The following is a 16578-nucleotide window of genomic DNA, read 5'->3' on the forward strand; positions in this document are numbered from 1 at the left end:
TTCAGGACGTGGGCACAGTGAGTGATTGGCCAGTGGGCTGTGGGCACAGTGAGTGTTCAGACAGTGGGCTTGATGAGTGTTCAGACAGTGGGCACGGTGAGTGTTCAGACAGTGGGCTTGAATCACCGCCCAAAGGCTCAGCACTCTGCAATTAACCACTCGAATTGATGTTAGCTGGATAGACACACTCTGGCAGAAGGCCAGCTGTACGGAGAAATTAAATGATCTTCACCCACACGATACTCAGTACAAGACCTCACACCATTATTACTGGAATAAGTGTAGGAGGTACTCCCACATCAAAGTTAAACAACTGACCACAACCAGAGCTGAAGGTGGCTGGAAGATTCAGCATCTTAACCACACTGATTAGTATAGTCACTGCCATGTGATTTTACTTTATTTTATTGCTACATTGCAAATTAAGGGACTTTCCAATCCAGGCATCAAGCATTCCCAGGCCAGATACAATGCAGTAAAGGATTAAAACTCGTTTCACACTGTCCTATTAAACACTCCCAGGGCAGGTACAGCACGGGTTAGATACAGAGTAAAGCTCCCTCTACACTGTCCCATCAAACACTCCCAGGGCAGGTACAGCACGGGTTAGATACAGAGTAAAGCTCCCTCTACACTGTCCCATCAAACAGTCCCAGGGCAGGTACAGCATGGGTTAGATACAGAGTAAAGCTCCCTCTACACTGTCCCATCAAACACTCCCAGGGCAGGTACAGCACGGGTTAGATACAGAGTAAAGCTCCCTCTACACTGTCCCATCAAACAGTCCCAGGGCAGGTACAGCACGGGTTAGATACAGAGTAAAGCTCCCTCTACACTGTCCCATCAAACAGTCCCAGGGCAGGTACAGCATGGGTTAGATACAGAGTAAAGCTCCCTCTACACTGTCCTATTAAACAGTCCCAGGGCAGGTACAGCACGGGTTAGATACAGAGTAAAGCTCCCTCTACACTGTCCCATCAAACAGTCCCAGGGCAGGTACAGCATGGGTTAGATACAGAGTAAAGCTCCCTCTACACTGTCCCATCAAACAGTCCCAGGGCAGGTACAGCACGGGTTAGATACAGAGTAAAGCTCCCTCTACACTGTCCCATCAAACAGTCCCAGGGCAGGTACAGCATGGGTTAGATACAGAGTAAAGCTCCCTCTACACTGTCCCATTAAACACTCCCAGGGCAGGTACAGCACGGGTTAGATACAGAGTAAAGCTCCCTCTACACTGTCCCATCAAACAGTCCCAGGGCAGGTACAGCACGGGTTAGATACAGAGTAAAGCTCCCTCTACACTGTCCCATCTCCAACCTCAAATAACCCTCCCCCCACTTCCCACCACATCCCAGGCACGTCTTTGAGTGTGATTGCCAATTTTATGCCAATTAATACCAAATTGGGGCCAGGTTAGGAACCAGATTGAGTCAGCCTAAGCTCAATTAGCCTCTCCGTGCTGGCAGGATCTGCTGGGGCACCCTTCTGGAGACAGCTGCCCCTTGGTAGAGTGGCCGCTGGCTGTTGTTATGGAATGGGAATGGGGGAGGAAGGCTTCTGAGGTCAGTCCAAGGACTCAGGTTGTAAAGTGTGTTCAGGATGGGTTCTTCAACAACAACAACAATAACTTGCATTTATATAGCGCCTTTAATGTAGTAAAACATCCCAAGGTGCTTCACAGGAGCGATTATCAAACAAAATTTGACACCGAGCCGCATAAGGAGATATTAGGACAGGTGACCAAAAGCTTGGTCAAAGAGGTAGGTTTTAAGGAGCGTCTTAAAGGAGGAGAGAGAGAGGTGGAGAGGTTTAGGGAGAGAATTCCAGAGATTAGGGTCTAGGCAGCTGAAGGCACGGCCGCCAACGGTGGAGCCCTGTCAGTATGTCTAACAAAATGTGTTCAACATCGAGAGATGGTCTCCCAGAACCCGACCTACAATGTTCACTACGCACAGGGATCACAAGAATTGTGATCATTTTTCAAAAAGAAATTGGTTTTATTTGTAAGAAAACGGTGAAATGCCCCTTTTTGAAATCAATACACCGCAGAATTCCCCTCGGGCAGCACAACAGCAGGGGAATTCCATTCAAAGAAAGCACGCAGCTCAACTCATCCCCTTACAAGCTCTAACGGGATAAATGAACAGGGAGGGGGGAGGGGAAGGTTACCCCACCTCAAAGGTCATGGTGGGGACTCGCAGGTCTGGAGTGGGAATTGTTTGGAGCGGATGATCTAATGGGGAAGTGAAGGAACAGTTGGTGGAGGCTGTTACTGCTATGATATTCTGTGCAGGATGAGTGTCAGCTAAATATGAAAATATGAAACTTAGAATGATGTAGACTCATATGAAGTTAACCATTTTCTAGCCCAGGACTCCAGGACTGCTCACTTCTCTCACTCTGCCCTTCTTCCTCCAATCTACAGGCTTTTAAAACTCAAACTTGATAGATAGAGAGAAACTATTTCCTCTGGTGGGGGGGAGTCCAGAACAAGGGGGAATAACCTTAAAATTAGAGCTAGGCCGTTCAGGGGTGATGTCAGGAAGCACTTCTTCACACAAAGGGAAGTGGAAATCAGGAACTCTCTCCCCCAAAAAGCTGTTGATGCTGGGGGTCAATTGAAAATTTCAAAACTGAGATTGATAGAATTTTGTTAGGTAAGGGCATTAAGAGTTACAGAACCAAGGCGGGTAAATGGAGTTAAGATACAGATCAGCCATGATCTAATTGAATGGTGGGACAGGCTCGAGGGGTTGAATGGCCTCCTCCTGTTCCTAATGTTCCTATCTTATGGAATCATAGAATCATAAAATCATAGAAAGTTACGGCACAGAAGGAGGCCATTCGGCCCATTGTGTCTGTGCTGGCCGAAAAAGAGCTATCCAGCTTAATCCCACTTTCCAGCACTTGCTCCATAGCCCTGTAGGTTACGGCACTTCAAGTGCACATCCAAGCACTTTTTAAATGAGTTGAGGGTTTCTGCCTCCACCACCCTCTCAGGCAGTGAGTTTCAGACACCTACCACCGTCTGGGTGAAAAAATTTCTCCTCAGCTCCCCTCTAATCCTTTTACCAATTACTTTTAATCTATGCCACTGGTCACTGACCCCTCTGCTAAGGGAAAAATGTCCTCCCTATCCACTCTATCTAGTCCCGTCATAATTTTATACACCTCAATTAAATCTCCCCTCAGACTCCTTTGTTCCAAAGAAAACAACCCCAGCCTATCCAATCTTTTTTCATAGCTAAAATTCTCCAGCCCTGGCAATATCCTTGTAAATCTCTTCTGAACCCTCTCTAGTGCAATCACATCCTTCCTGTAATGTGGTGACCAGAACTGTACGCAGTACTCAAGCTGTGGCCTAACCAATATTTTATACAATTCCAGCATAACCTCCCTGCTCTTATATTCTATGTCTCGGCTAATAAAGGAAAATATCCCGTATGCCTTTTTAACCACCTCATCTATCTGTCCTGCTACCTTCAGGGATATGTGGACATGCACTCCAAGGTCCCTCACTTCCTCTACACCTTTCAGTATCTTCCCATTTATTGTGTACTCCCTTGCCTTATTTGCCCTCCCCAAATGCATTACCTCACACTTCTCTGGATTGAATTCCATTTGCCACTTTTTTGCCCACCTGACCAGTCCATTGATATCTTCCTGCAGTCTACAGCTTTCCTCCTCACTATCAACCACACGGCCAATTTTATATCATCTGCAAACTTCTTGATCAAGCCCCCCACATTCAAGTCCAAATCATTAATATATACCACAAAAAGCAAGGGACCTAGTACTGAGCCTTGCAGGACCCCACTGGAAACAGCCTTCCAGTCACAAAAACACCCGTCAACTATTACCCTTTCCTTAGAAGGTGGTAAATAGGATGGAAAAGGGAGAAAGAAAGAACGACTTGCATTTATATAGCGCCTTTCACGACCTCAGGACACCCCAAAGCGCTTTACACTCAATTAATTACTTTTGAAGTGTAGTCACTGTTGTAATGTAGGAAATGCGGCAGCCAATTTGCGCACAGCAAGATCCCACAAACAGCAATGTGATGATGGCCAGATAATCTGTTCTAGTGATATTGGTTGAGGGATAAATATTGGCCCAGGATACCGGGGAGAACTCCCCTGCTCTTGTTCTAAACAGTCCTATGGGATCTTTTACTTCCACCTGAAAGGGCAGATGGGGCCTCAGTTTAATGTCTCATCCGAAAGAGGGCAGATTCTGAAAATTATTTTACACCAAACAAGTAGGGCAGGGGAACACAGGTTCAAACAAATAAAAAGCAAATCTAGCACTGACATCAGGAAGATCTTCACACACAAGAGAGTGATCAACATGTGGAACAGACTCTGGTAAGTCTGTGGCGGCAAAAACTCTGGGATTATTTCAGAAGCGGTTGTATCTGCGATGGGGGCCATAGGGTCTTTCTGGATGGATGAGCAAAGATGGGCTGAATGGCCGGTCTTGATTTTAACTTGGGGCACATTCGGGGCGAGCGAGGGCGGGGGGGGGAGTGGTGGTGCGGTGAGCGGGATGACCAGGAATCTGCCGCAGAGGGTCGAGCGTGAGGCCCAGGCCATTTTAACTCCTGGGCTACCCACGCACACACTGCCCACCCCAAGTGGGCAAACTGGGCATGTGTTTTATTAAAAACAAAGTGACACCACTGTGTCAGCCAATGAGTTGGAGGCAAGGCAGGACTTATGGCAAGACTCACAGCAAACAGTCTATTTTACAGCAAACAGATTCTATTTACTCAGCAAACAGTCTACAGTATTTATTTAAACAGAGTCTATTTAAAGAGCCTCTATTTGAACAGCGCACTACAGCAAACAGTCTACAGAGTCTATTTAAACAGAATCTCCACAAATTACAGCAAAGAGAACTCATGAACAAAACTACAACAAAGTCTCCCGATAAAAGCAGGGTGATTTCTCCAGCGAAATGCAGTGAGTGGAGGGTAGTTACATAATGTGCGTATAATCAATCCCGGTCACTTACAGCAGTGCGGTCTCCAGGCATGACTGACGGGGGAATTACCCAATCATCTCCATTCTGGCCGGGAACAGTGGTGTCACTATATGCGGCCTGTTAAAAATTTGATAAACTCAGTTGAAGGCCCAAGGTCCATAGTTCAGGGCAGCACCAAGTTGAAAAAGGTAGGAGGGAAGTGGACGTTTAGCAAGAAGTCCCAGTTAGGTGATGCCACGTTTGGATATTAAAAGCCTGTAGATGGTAGGAGGAAGGGTAGAGTGAAGGGGGAGAGGAGTTTCACAGTTTTGAGCTCCTGGGGGAGAATAGGGTAGAGTGGCAGATTTTGCAATGAGCCTTGATTTCCTTCAGAGAGGAGGAGGAGGAGGAGGTGGAGCATGTAGTTGGAGCTTAATAGGAACAAGACAGGAAAGGAAAGTAGATCAATCACCGTTGTAAAAAGGAGAGGCAAGAACAGTAGCAAGACAGACAGAGGTTGGAGGTGAGAGAAGGAGAATGTATGAGAGAAACACGTACACTGAGACACACATACACAGAGCATGGGAGTGAGAGAGTGTTAGAGTGAGAGCACAGTTTGGTGGCGTATTGAGATAGGCCTCACTATCGACCAAGACCAATACAATTAGTTAGAGAGTTAAGCTACATAAAACATCAGAAAGATGAGCCTTGCTATAGACTGGCAGTGGGCCAGCTTGCCAGAGAGTATCTTGGACCAAAACATACTGAGATTGCTGGCCTGGCTCTAATGCAGCTGATTTACTGAAGGACACCTTACTGTTTCCATCAAATGTATTTGTATTTGATTGAGTCCTGGACTCACTGGGACTGATTCTCAATCCCATCCTCCAGCGTCTGTGTACGTACGGCAAATCTTCCATTACTGTCACTTCCTAAAATGAGGCCATTTGTAGTTCCTGAATTGCAAAATATTGTTCTTATGACAAGTATGTTGTGTCATGGAAACTAACAGAAGTTAAAAAAGACATGGGGAAGAAAGTAATGATGAGCAGGAGACCGTAGGAAACAGCAGACACTTGTCAATCATTTGGCTCTTCACGTCAGATAACAGAAGTGATCTCATTAATTACCCTCTGAATCTTCTCAATTCCCATGTATAAAACACATCCTATAATTTTTGTTTCTTTCTCATTTCTTGGTGACAGGACAATACATGGGCTCTGCTAGTGTATGTTACACACAGGACAATACATGGGCTCTGCTGCTGTATGTTACATACAGGACAATACATGGGCTCTGCTAGTGTATGTTACACACAGGACAGTACATGGGCTCTGCTAGTGTATGTTACACGCAGGACAATACATGGGCTCTGCTACTGTATGTTACACATAGGACAATACATGGGCTTTGCTACTGTATGTTACACGCAGGGCAATACACAGCCCCACTACTGTATGTTACATGCAGGACAATATGCTGGTTGTACTACTGTGTGTTACATGCAGGACAATACACAGCCCTACTACTGAATGTTACATGCAAGACAATACAATACACGGGCTATACTACTGTGTGTTACACACAGAGCAATCTACAGCCCTTGTACAGTATGTTGCACTCAGGACAATGCACTGGCTGTACTACTGCATATTACACGCAGGGCAGTACATAGCCCTACTACTGCATGTTACATGCAGGACAATACAATACACGGGCTGTACTACATGAGCTGTACAACCTGTCTCATTATTGGTACCTGGAGGGGTAGACCTGTCACTGGGGGCTGGAATTCTTCCCACTCGGCTCCTGATAACTCAGCAAGTCAATGCCCTAAAGGATAGGATGGCCCTTGGTGGACAATTGTAAACAATTTTACAACACCAAGTTATAGTCCAGCAATTTTATTTTAAATTCACAAGCTTTCGGAGGCTTCCTCCTTCCTCAGGTGAATATTGTGGAAAAAAATTTCCACGACATTCACCTGAGGAAGGAGGAAGCCTCCGAAAGCTTGTGAATTTAAAATAAAATTGCTGGACTATAACTTGGTGTTGTAAAATTGTTTACAATTGTCAACCCCAGTCCATCACCGGCATCTCCACACCTTGGTGGACAAGCAGTGGGAAGTTTACCAGAACTCTGCACTAGTAAGGTGAATGGTTTTAGCTAGTTAAATTCCAGCAGTACCCCTTGCCCACACTTGCGGGTCCCCAAGCTTTGGATTTTGTGAATCTGTAGCTGAGCTCTCTGGATTTGGGTCAGTGATGTGTGTTCCTACAGAGAGAGAGAGAGAGAGCGCACGCGCACTCTGTATTGGGCAAATGGAAAACTCTACAAGGCGTCAAGTTCTCAGTAGCTTGAATCAAGACTCTTAAACACAGTGATAGGATTCCACATCTGCAAGCAACCCAACTGAGCATAAAAGGAGTACTTCACAGGACGGTGCATTTACAAGCAGAGGAATGGTTGGTTGCTGAGTGCAAGTTTCTGGGTCTGATCTTAGTTTAACAAAGGGCAGTCGTTGACCTAGTTTGGCAGGAAATGAAGGAGAGAGGTGTTTGTTTGTGTTCTTTGCTCCATGCAAAATTTGAGAGATGGCCAGGAGCTAAATACAATGTAGAGGGTTTTCTTTTGGTCTTTGACTCATTCTGTTTCTCTTCCTTCTGCCGATTTCCATGACACGAGGACTTATCACGAGGACAACATCTTTCCAATGAGTTCATACATCCCTGCCCGGAAAACGGGCAAAAACTGACCTAAAGCTTCAGAAAAGTTGTCATGACCCCAAAAAAGTAACAAACTTAAAAATGGCTCTGAATATAGTTAGACTGAAAGTACAGTGCCACATATGCTCACCTTAACATAATCTGCAGATATACCCAACAACGCCATCATCTTTATAAGGGAAGAAAACTAAAGTACAAAAGCACAGTTGGCATCAGCGGTGAGCTTAGAGATTCCTGAAGAAGGACGGACATGCAGGAGATTTACTTTCCACAGGGATCTGGCACCATGTCCTCCTCCCAGAATGCTTTGATATTTGACACTTTATTTCGGAGCCTTCTGTATTTCTACTTTTCAAACCAAAAATAATTTCTCCTGAGACGGGTACGGAGATTTTAAATGTTTATTTTTTAAAAATTCATTCTCAGGATATTGCTGGCAAGGCCAGCATTTGTTGCCCATCCCTAGTTGCTCTTGAGAAGGTGGTGGTGGGCCTTCTTCTGCATTCCTTTGTCATGGTTTGATACAGCTGAGAGGCTTGCTGGCCACTTTAGAGTCAACCACATTGATCTGGAGTCACATGTGGATAAGGACAGCAGGTTTCCTTCCCTTAAGAACATTAGTGAACTAATTGGGTTTTTACAACAAATTCAATAGCTTCATGATAACTTTTTTACTGGTACCAGTCTTTCCAGATTATTTTTTTATTATTAAACTGAATTTAAACTGCCGTGGTGGGATTTGAACTCATGTTCTACTGGATTATTAGTCCAGGCCTCTGGATTACTGAGGGAGTGCTGCATTGTTGAGATGAGATATTAAACTGAGGGGACGTAAAAGGTCCCTTGGCTTTATTTTGAAGAAGAGCAGGGGAGTTCTCCCCCGGTATCTTGGCCAATATTTTTCCCTCAACCAAGACCTCAAAATAACTTATCTGGTCATTATCACATTGCTGTTTGTGGGATCTTGCTGTGCACAAATTGGCTGCCGTGCTTCCTACATTACAACACTGACTGCACTTCAAAAAAGTACTTCACTGGGTGTAAAGCGCAGGGTGTAAACAGGACAGGTCAATGAGGTAGGTTTTAATCGAGGCGTTGCTGGACTGGGAGCCAATGTAGGTCAGCGAGCACGAGGGGGTGAAGGGTGAACGGAACTTGGTGCAAGTTAGGATACAGGGCAGCAGAGTCTTGGCCGAACTCAAGTTTACGGAGCAGAGAGGCCGGCCAGGAGAGCATTGTAACAGGAGAACAGTCCATTAGGGAGCCATTTAAGGCCTGACTAAAAAGGCAGAGAGAGGAGAGGGTGTGCGGGATTCACTCATAGTCCTGGTCATGTTGACATGTTACTTTTGCCAGCTCTGTCTGGGTTAGAAAGCTTTGTCTCCAGGGCAACAATGAATTCAAACAACATTTGCTGACACTACTCAACCCAGCTGTGGGTAATTTTAGTCGCCACGTGACTGTGCCTGATAGCAGGCTTCGAATTCTGGGCTGGGTGTGATTTGGACACCTGCTGCAAACTGTAACTTTACAGACCACACATTTAAAAAGATTTCTGTTCCTCCTCACCTCCCGCCTGCATTTTCTTTGGATTTATTTCCGATTCTTAGCCAAGCACACCGGAGATCTGTTATTCTGATTTAGTACAAAAATATAATAGAAAGAAAGTACTTGCATTTATATAGTGCCTTTCATGATATCCCAAATTGACAATCCGACAGCTTCATGGTCACTTTTACCAATACCAACTTTTTCCTCTCCAGATTTTTTTTAAACCTAAATTCAAATTTTCAAACTACTATGCTAGGATTTGAACTCACATTCTCTGGATTATTAATCAAGTAACATCACCACTACACTACCATACCCGTTACGTGCATGTTTTTCATTGGCCACTATTGCTGTCGACCCTTGATCTCAACTGACACTGGATGATTCCACGGGTGTTGGGGTTAATCCCGGTGACTCCCTCCATGACAACAGAGTCCTGACTCAACTGTTCAACATTGAAGAGTTCTGGAACTTTCCAGAGGGAGTGAAGGACAGTGGGCGACTCTTTGCTTGGCCTGTTAGCCAGGGTGAATTCCTCTCTTAATGAAAAACGGGGAAGTATCTGCTTCTCTCTATGTAACAAAAATTACAGGAATGTGTAGCTTTGAAACGTGACTTTGGAGAATGCAACTTCATCAGCAGGTTATTAATTAGAGAAAGTTGGGCATTCTCCTGTTTTTTTTGCTCACTCCCGAAATTATTTAGGAAGGAGAAAAGGTCCAAAGGCCTAACACCCATCTCTCACCCTCTCACCACAACCCTGCTTTTCAGAACTGGGCCTAGATGTCTCTTGAACCAATTTGTTCGTCTGCTTCAAAGTCCTTCAGAGCAGAATAGGTGGAGATCAAGGTCCGGGTCACAGGTGGTTCCGGGTGGTGTGTGTAGAACAGGGAACGGAGAGAAAAAGATGGGCGGGCCAGGCTACAATCCGTTTTTAAAATGACTTCTTTAACAGCCCGTATAAGACAGGAGGATGTTGGGGGGGCAGTAGAGCGGGGGGGTTGATTTCTTCCTCCCCATCCCAACTTTTCTCTCCTCTCCTTGGGATAATGACTCCCGCTGAGGTACAGATCCCCCCCCAGGCATTAACTGTCCTCCTTTACCTCATACAAGAGGCCAGGCTTCATGCGTGAGCCTGGACAGTGAGCGACAGAAGACAGAAGGCTATTCAACTTTGGGAGAAGAGGAAGACTATTTGTGCGAAGCCAGACCCTGCCCTTTCTCTGACACGCACACACACGCTAAAGGAAGTTTGACCCACGCAGCCCAACATTGACACCTCAACAAACCTGAAGTAGTTTCAATTTTTTTAATTTAAAAATGTTCTTATCAAGAAACAGAGAAATGATTTTAAACATTCCATCCTCTGGCCTGGATCAAAAACACATCCATCAGGAACAAGGTCACAAAAATGACAAAGTGTTAATGAAGCTTACTGTAGATGTCAGACTGAGCCAAGGTCGGCACATTTTATACCTGAACATCTTTGGAACTTATTGGCAACAATGACAATGCATTTATACAGCGCCTTTAACGTAGTAAAATGTCCCAAGGCGCTTCACTGGAGCGATTATCAAACAAAATTTGACACCGAGCCACATAAGGAGATATTAGGACAGGTGACCAAAAGCTTGGTCAAAGAGGTAGGTTTTAAGGAGCGTCTTAAAAGGAGGAGAGAGAGGTAGAGAGGCAGAGAGGTTTAGGGAGGGAATTCCCGAGCTTAGGGCCTAGGCTGCCAATGGTGGAGCGATGAAAATCAGGGCTACGCAAGAGGCCAGAATTGGAAGAGCTCAGAGATCTCGGAGGGGTGTAGGGCTGAAGGAATTTACAGAGATAGGATGGGGGGGAAGCCATGGAGGGATTTGAAAACAAGGATGAGAGTTTTAAAATCGAGGCATTGCCGGACCGGGAGCCAATGTAGGTCAGCCAGCACAGGGGTGATGGGTGAACTGGGGTGGGTGTGGGGTTTGCAAATGCCATAATCGGATTTCGGTTCTTTTACAATCCCAAACAACAGGAGACAAGATTAGAAAGTGCCCCTGTTTGGTGTAGAAGAGTTTCTGTTTCCGAGTGTGTTTTGAGGGGATCCCTGAGTGTGCACAATTGTGCTTTGCACGATGCCAGTGAAACGGGTGCATAGATTGTATGCAGGGAGAAGGGGGAAGTTGTTTTGCTGCCATGCGCAGCATCTAGAGGTTATTAAAAATCGTGTTTTGCACACGCAATTCCTGTTGTCATGATTTTTGGTCACACTCTTCTGTGTTGAATTGCTATTTGAAATATTTCCCATTCAGTTGTCACAGAGACATTGGATACCCTGGCTATTAGCTAGCTCTGTGGAGATAGTTTCTGAAGTTCCCAGTTCTCCCAGTTAGATAGTTTCTCCCAGTTCCCTGATCACAGGCAATTTACTAGTTCCAAATAATTAGCCTGACTTCCAGTCTTCAGATCTGTAAAAACCCAAACTTGGCATCACCCATTCACTACTTCCTGGTGTACCTCATCTCCACCCAGACTTTTATCAACCTCAGTGGTGTCCTGCAATATGGGCCTTGGCCCCCTTCACCAAGGTTTCTCGGTTTAAAAGCGGGTAATCATTTTCACGAGCGCCTGTATCCCGGACTTTTGTAAAGTTGGAGGGTTTGATGATGATTCTATCAGGTAGAAAGGTTTGAAAGTCGATGCTCAGTCCCAGTATTGTTGGGTAAATAAGCCAACAGTATGGAGGAGTCAGAGTAGAATCAGTCACAAAGCAGTGACACCTTCATAGTATTTGGTATACAGCTTGATATTATTGTTGACTATAGAGTGCATTATATATTATACAGTGTAAATATATAGAATAATGCATTGTACAATATGAACTTGATATACAATAATCAAATATAATATACACCAGAAAATGTACTACATACTACATTTTATAGTGCATGTTAAGTTCAGAGTGTCTATTGACATCACTGTGTCAGCTAATGAGTTGGAGGTGGAGAGGGACATATGGCAGGACTCAAAGCAAACAGTCGATTTTACAGCTAATAAAGTCTATTCCCTCAGCAAACAGAGTCTGTTTAAACAGCGCACTACAGCAAACAGTCTACAGAGCCTATTTAAAAAGTGTCTCTACGAACTACAGCAAACAGAACTCATGACCGAAACTACAGCAAAGTCTCCCGACAAAAGCAGGGTGATTTCTCCAGTCAAATGTAGTGAGTGGAGGATAGTTACATAATACAAATTATGTGAATAAAATCAATCCCAGTCACTTACAGCAGTGCGTTCTCCAGGCGTATTGACGGGAGAATTACCCAATCATCTCCATTCTGGTCGGGAATAGTAGAGTCACTATATGCAGCCTGTTAAGATTGATTATTGATCATTGAGTATTGAGTCTTCCCTTCATCCTATAATCTACAGGTTTTAAAAGAAAAGCTTGATGTTATCGAATCATTACTTCTAGTTTTCTCTTTTACTCTTCACCCAATCTGGGTGCTGTCTGCGATGCTGAACCTTTAAAACCCAAGCTTGGCGTCACCCAGTCACTATTTCCTGATTTATCTTATTTCCATTGCTACTCTTTTCAACCTTGGTGTTCTCTGGCACTCGCCTAGCTGGCTCAGGAAAAGAGCATATTATTATACCGTATAGAGTGGGAGAGGGAGCGAGTTTTTGGCTTAGTGGTAGCATTCCCGCCTCTGCGATGCGAAGGTGAAGGGTTCGAGCCCCACTCCTGATATCCCTGGCAAGTGGAGACTAGAACACAGTCTCTAAATACTGGGTTGACATCTAGCAGGGGACTTGAGTCTGGACAGAGTGACGACTTGCTATTCCCATCTCTGAGTTAGAAGGGTTAGGTTCAAGTTGCAGTCCAGACAGATGTAGCAAGTGGAGAACAGAGTACTGGCTTTGAAAACTGTATTGATGTCCAGCAGCATACTTATGTCCAAAGGGTAGACAGGGCTCTCTACCCTTGGTTGCAGCCCACCTAGGAGAAGGTACTTAAAAGATAAAAACTGTGAGGAAGGAAATGGTCAACCACCTCAGCTACTCCTCCCCAGTAAGAAGGCTCAAGACTCTTATGTGTGAGGCATGAGTTAGGGTTTTTCCAGGGGCAGAACACAACAGACGGACAGTAGGAGAGAATGAGACATTGTGCAGTTCACTAGGCTGAGACTTGGGTTAGAACCTTTCCTGGGGCAGAACACAATAGCAGGAGAGAGTAAGACGTTGAGACAGGCTGAGCTACAGCCAGAACAATGGCACAGGTGGGATTTTGGCCTCTGGAACAAAGAAAGGAAGACTTGCATTTATACAGCACCTTTCATGACCTCAGGACATCCCAAAGCGCATTACCGCCAATGAAGTACTTTCTGAAGTGTAGGAAACGCAGCAGACAATTTGCACAAAGCCAGGACCCACAAATAACATTTTGATAATGACCAGTTAATCGGTTTTAGTGATATTGGTTGAGGGATAAATAGGAAATCATCAAATCGTACCAGGCCAATAGGAAATCATCAAATCGTACCATGGATCTTTTACGTCCACCTGAAAAGGCAGATGGGGCCTCAGTTTAACATCTCCTCCAAAAGACTGCTCCTCCAACAGTGCAGCACTCCCTCAGTACTGCACATTTCAGCCTACATTTTGGGTTCTAGTCTCTGGTGTGGGATTTTGAATCTACAACCTTCTGACTCAGAGGCAAGAGTGTGACCCACTGAGCCACTGCTAACACCAAACAGACCACCTCGAGATACCACCTGTTTAGCTGCTGTTTGTTACCCCACCTTGGATCAGGGCAGGGACAAGACCAGAGCTGTAATGTAAAGGCAGCATCAGGCTGAAGTCAGCCTCTTAAACTAACAAGCTATTTGTCCAGAAATATTTCACCGCTCCATATCTGTATTTTTTTAATTTGTTCTCGGGATGTGGGCGTTGCTGACGAGGCCGCATTTATTACCCATTCCAAGTTGTCCTGAGAAGTAAGGTTGCCATCTCTGGTCGGACATATGCCTGGAGGGTTCATCACCTCCAATGACTCTGCATAGTCAAACAGCACTTTTTTCCCATTTCCAATATTTCTATAACTAATAAACGAAGTGTTCGAAGAAAATGAAAAAAACATATTTTTTTAATGCACTCAATGATTTTCCTCCTGGGTGTTGCTCACACCAGTGACCAGGAGATTAATTTTCAATTTCTGGAGACTCCAGGGTATTCCTGGAAGGTTGGTAACTTTACTGACAAGGTGGCGGTGGGCCTTCTGCTTGAACCTCCACAGTTCTTGTTGTCGGGCTGGATTTTCCGATTGGCATTACTTTAACTCTGGCTCGAACCCATTTCTTTTTAAACGGTTAAAATGCTGCCAAACGGAAAATCCAGACTCATGTCCTTTTGCTCAACCGCTCTCTGATCCACAAACGTGGAGAGTCTGTTGCCGAAATCTGACGCAGGGTGGTTTGCATGGACACTGAGTTTGAGGTGCGGGTCACAGAAGTTCACTGCCATAAATTAAAAAAATAGAAATAATAACTAACGGAGGAGGAGGAAGGGGAAGGGGAACTGGAACTTTGAGGCAATGGAATTGATCTAGTAAAGTATAGAGCAAGGTTGATTCCTTATTAGGAGCCTGACTCAACCAGGGTTGCTCTTGAGAGGAGGTAGATGCTTGGTAAACTCTCAATCACGCAGCTGAAAGAAACAACCTTCGAAATCGGAAAAAGCTTTTAAAAATAGCCCTCGATTAAAAATGAGTGTGGAGCTGCCTTTGATTGGAAACTTCTGCTTCAACTCTGAGCAATAAGTTGAATGTTTGAGGGATCGCTGTCTTCAGCTGTAGGGTTTTAGATCCTCTGAAAGCTCCCCTGGAGAACTCGTGTTTCAGAGCAAGTAGAATCTGTCCCTGAGCAGTGACCCAATGACCTCTGTGGCATCGTAAATACAGCAGAGTAGATTACGTTTCGGGAAAAAAAATATAAGTGGTCGAGCAAGGTGGGGGCTACTGGCAAAAGTATTCGTGCAGAGAGGTTCAGCCAGGAAGAAGTGAGCGTGATCCCTAACACATCCTCAGCCAGCTCTGGTTCTGCTAATATCATGCATGTTCCTGTAATCAGAGATGGAACCTTCCAACAAACACTCTCGTTCCACATGGTTGGTGGTGCTGAGGTTACCCCTGTCCTTTTATGAAAGTGTTGTCTAATAGAAATTGCTGACTAGCCACAGGTGTTGCTAGGGCGACACTGTTTTAGCCACATGCACTAATTTTAGAATAAAACTCCTTACACACAGTACAAGTAAATGTACTTCACCTGGGTGTATTTAATTAACAAACATCTACCACTATTCAGTAACCAAGGAAGTAAAGCAGACACAACGATCAAAAAAACACTCGCACGCTCTGCTTTTCGTCTTACCATTTTACCAACAAACACACAAAAAGGTTAAAGTTCATAGAATCATAGAATGATACAGCACAGGAGGCCATTCGGCCCATCATGCCTATGCCTTCACATGCATACGCCATGCGAATATGAGTATGGAGATCACATGCCCAACAAAGGTGTCTATTCCTCATTTTTTATTTACTAAACAGAAATGCAATTAGCCACATACGGATTCCCAATTAGCCACATGTGGCTACTGGCTAATGTATTGGACAAACAGTGTTTTATGAAGGTATTAGCACTGCTTCCTTCTCCTTCTCCAATTTTCTCTGCATCTCTCCTGAAGGCACTGTCTCACATTGGGCTATTATTCCCTTCCAGCACTTCACTCAAATGGCCAGTCTTCGTGTGTGAGTCTGCTTTACTTCCTTGGTTACTGAATAGTGGTATATGTTTGTTAATTAAATACACCCAGGTGAAGTACATTTACTTGTACTGGGAGTGCTGGCCGACTATTTGACCACAGAGAACATCATAGCCAAGTCTGATCCTGACGTCTGTGCACTTTCCAGCAGGAGTCACTGGACAGTGATCGGGACTGGGAACTCGAGCTGAATCTTCTCTCCCTAGCCCAGGGTCAAGACGGTCAGTTCTAACTGCCTACTGCGACTCTGGTCCAGATCAGCTAACTCAGTACATGCTGGGAATGGAGCCTGGGCTCTTCCTGCTCTGTATGGCTCAGTACTACAATGAGCGGTGACATTAGGTATCAGCTGTGGCTCAGTGGGTAGCACTTCTTGTGTCTAAGTCTGTGGGTTCAAGGCCCACTCCAGGAGACTTGTAGCACAAAATCTAGGCTGACATTTGAGTGCAATACTGAGGGAATGCTATTCTGTCGGAGGCACTGTCTTTTGGGTGAGTTGTTAAACTAAGGCCCTGTCTGCCCTCTCAGGTTG

The sequence above is a fragment of the Heptranchias perlo genome, chromosome 33, assembly GCF_035084215.1.
Source record: "Heptranchias perlo isolate sHepPer1 chromosome 33, sHepPer1.hap1, whole genome shotgun sequence".
In the NCBI taxonomy this organism is placed as follows: Eukaryota; Metazoa; Chordata; class Chondrichthyes; order Hexanchiformes; family Hexanchidae; genus Heptranchias; species Heptranchias perlo.